Below are 4,097 nucleotides of genomic sequence, written 5' to 3' on the forward strand. Positions count from 1 at the left end.
GAATAGTAGGAAAGGGACTTCAAGGAACTTTCAAACACTTATCTAAATAAGTATTTCTGAAGGCATTTATTAGCTTTGCGGCTAGAAGGATTATTTAGCAAAATAAATATGAATATTAAATAAAATAGTCTACACACTCAGGATGGTGACAAATATTAATGCCAAAAAAGCTCATTTCTAGGCCTACAAGTGCTTTTTTTCCAAGTCAATCAAACACGTAGCTGATCCCATGCCAAAGCATTTAATAAAAATAAAAATATTAAGTACATTTTAATGGCTTTAGCCAAAAAAACTTTCATGAATACAAATTCTGTTGTTGAAAACAGTTTCTAGCAGGAAAGAAAAGCAGCAATGTTTCAGTAAATGTCTAAGCATGTATCCTAAATGCAGTCATAATGAATGAGGAAACATATTGTACGTAAACATCTGAAAGACAAAAATATGATCTATAAAACATACATCATCAATAACTATAAACCTAAATAATAATTGCACCACATTCATCACATTCAGAGGCAGGTAAAATACAGACTAAAACAGAGGACAATATGTTCCTGCTTACAGTGTAAAATGGCCCCTTGCCTGCAGCACATACAGTGTTCCTATGTTGCTCTCTTTTGGTGAATGTGCAGTACTGACACAAATTTCTCTGTGCAACAACTCCAGCCTTAAAAATATTTATTCAACTCTGATTCCAAAACTAATCTTACAAATAATCTTTAGCTACTGATTTTAATCCTATCAAAATGCTGATTATATTTTTGTCGTTAGTACATCTCAGAAAAGGCTAATTATGTAAAAAGTTAGTTGCTCTTGTCCTTGCCTTTTCACAGGCTTATATGCACAAGCTACTCTACAAAGTGGCTCAAATACTTTACAATACCTAATCTACATGCTCAAAAATATTAATCAAAAATACATATGTTGAAAAGGAAGAATAGTTTTGGAAAAAATATTATAAGTGGCTTCTGTTTTTTTACCATGGCAATGGCAGCTGTACTTTACTGCACTGGAGGTTAAAGAAGGAGAAGCAAAAGCCAGCAAACAGTAAAGCATTCACTGAAAAATTCAGCGTAAATACAGTTGTTTTTGTGTAGTGGCAGAATAAAGAGGATATGAAAATTAAAGCAAATGGATGTGTTCACTTCGTGCTTGTTGAGAGACCCCCATTCACAGTCCATAGAGCAGAGACCCAGCACAGCATCAGAACACAGTCCTTCCCACTTCCTATCCTCTCCTGCACCTCACCCTCTGTGGCCCTTCCTACCCTCCCTATCCTTCTGGTTTCAACTGTTCCTTAACCACCTTCTCACCAGTGATATCTTTAGATCCTTGTTTTCCTCATCTCTTGTCCTATTTTATCTCCTCTGTGTTCACTGTTTGCTTGTACATATGTTGCACTATAAAAATGTTGAATAGTAATCCCTGTTCTTTCCACCTGGGCTGCACAGAACTGCAGTAATAATGTTTATAACCAATTCTGTGTGGTAGTTATACAGAGCCCAGTAACCTTCAGGCTATTTCTCATTCAGGCCAAATAATCTAAATTAAAGAGATTAATCCTTAGGGTACACATGGACTTAAGGTACTAAAGGAGGGCAAATACTTTGCTCCATTTATTTTTGTGAAAAAGTCTAATCATCAAAGGACAGTCTTCTTAATTTAAGCACCTAAAATGAAGCTTTCAAACCTATATGCATAAAAGTAAGCAAAAATCATTCCTCATTAACATGAGAGAATACTTATTGGTTCTCCTGGATTTCAATGGCACAAAATGAAGTTCTCAGCATCTTTAAATCCTTCTTTTACCGAGAAATATTAATTGTGGTGACAAATAATTTTAGCCACCACAGTTTGAAAGCTTTGTCCTTCTTCTGTGAACATCAAATGAAGGAATACATAGATTTTTGCATAAGTATAAAAAGAATAGCTACTCAAGGACTTGATAAGATTTTTCTAAATATAATTTTTTAACATATTTCAAAAAGCTACTCATCCCACTTGATCCAGATGCACCCACCTAATCTGTAAATCAAAGAATTCATACATGGAAGTGTGAGAGTTAAATCAATGAAAGTTTCTGAACCTCTTTCAAACTTCCCTAAAAATCTGTGAGGAAGCCTGTGTAGTTAAGTCACTGCATCCATATACAGAACAGAGAAATAGCAGGAGAATTGTTGTGACCATGCAATTTGATTAGTATTCCCACTACAGCTGCTGCCCCAGGAGTAACTAGAAGTTATACCTAACACAGATACCATGATGAGTGAAATTTTAAACTAATTATTACATATAAATAGTGAAGAGAGAGATTAATGGAGCCACACTTCAGTCAAATGATTCCACCAAAGTCATGAATGGTAAGTCATGAATTAATGTATAATTAATAAACAGAAACACACCTCTGGAGCAGAAATTGTAGTAACTGTTTTAACTAATGACCCAAACATGTATCTTTGCAACATACAACAGAATCAAAACAATAGTGTGATTCAGGGCGCAGGATATCAGATAAGCTGTAATAATAGAAACTAGTCTCAAGAGGAACAGAATGATTGTAAAATCATAGAATCATCAAGGCTGGAAAAGACCTCTGTGATCAACTCCAAGCATTGCCAGATCTACCACCAAACCATATTTCTAAGGGCCACATCTACTTTTTTTGAATACTTTCAGGGATGATGATTCCACCACTTTCCTGGGCAGCCTGTCATAATGCTGGAAAACCCTTTCAGTGAAGGAATCTTTCCTAATATCCATTCTAAATGTCCCCTGGAGCAATTTGAGGCTGTCTTCTTTTGTCACCTGGGAGAAGAGACTGACCTACTGCTCTCTCCAATTACCTGTCCTGTCAGGTAATTAGAGACTGCAATAAGTTCCCTCCTGAGCTCCTTTTTCTCCAGGCTAAACATCCCCAGAAAAATACATGTGAAGAGTTGAGAGAACCCTGAGTGATTATCTGCTACAGCACTTCTCAGCCGTCTCCATCCTACTCAATCCTAACATCAGACTGCTGCTACTTCAGAGTACCTCAGAGTACCAAGGAGGAGACACCCGGGCTCAGCACAAGGACAGACCTTGTGGATAAGTGTTTGAGATCCACACTCCCTGGTCACATGTGTTCCCAGGGTGCCCTTGCAATCCGTTAAACAGCCATAATTATTTGTTTCTCTCTTGAACACTGCTTGCCAGCACCTCGATGGGGGTCATGTAATCACTTGAAGCTAGGCAGAAGACAGTGATGTTCAAAAGGAAAAGTGTATGAATTTCCACAATCTAACACAGAACAAATATTGTTTTTTTTTTTTCTTTCTGCTTCCCTCAGAGAGTGACTTGCCACTTGTGAGATAAATTCCAAAACAAGGAAGAACATTTCAAACCCACACTGCAATGTGTAAGGACTCATTTTCAATCACTTAACACAAGTTTAAGCCTAATGCTTGCTAACATGGGCAGAGTGTCAGTAATGTCTACTCATCCTTCCCTGAGTTTATGAAATCCCTTGCTCCACTGAATACCACCCACTGCTGTATCTCTCTGGAAACCAGTCCCAACAAGCTGCAAGGCAATTTTCTGCAGAACTCCATTAATTGTCTCTGATGCTCACCCCAAACAGCTCACCCCCCTGCATGTCTACCTTTTCTACCATCCTGCAAGCCAGCCTGGAGAGCAAGGGGAAGGGAACAGAGAGGCTCTGTACACTCTTTAGGATGGAGTTCCCTGGAGATGATGGGATGCAGCTCTTACATCCATGACCCTTCACAGGTCAGACCAGTCAATTCGCCATCACTGATCTAACAACTCCTTCATTGGAATTATTTCAGTTACAGTTGAGCCCAAACATGAACAGAAGGCAGAAATCTGCTGGTTACAGTCCCTTGACACACCTGATATATCCAAGAGCAACTTTCTACCACTGAGGCTTTATTAAGGGTCACAAATATTATTTTGCCTTTTAATTTACGGTTTACACAATAAATGCAAAGTTAAACACCAAGTCCCAATAACCCATAGTAAGTGGGGAAGAAAATATCCTGAAATACTGAGCTTTAAAAATTCAATCAAAAATAGAAATAAATAAATAATAGCCAATCAGT

The sequence above is a fragment of the Lonchura striata genome, chromosome 9 (assembly GCF_046129695.1).
Source record: "Lonchura striata isolate bLonStr1 chromosome 9, bLonStr1.mat, whole genome shotgun sequence".
In the NCBI taxonomy this organism is placed as follows: Eukaryota; Metazoa; Chordata; class Aves; order Passeriformes; family Estrildidae; genus Lonchura; species Lonchura striata.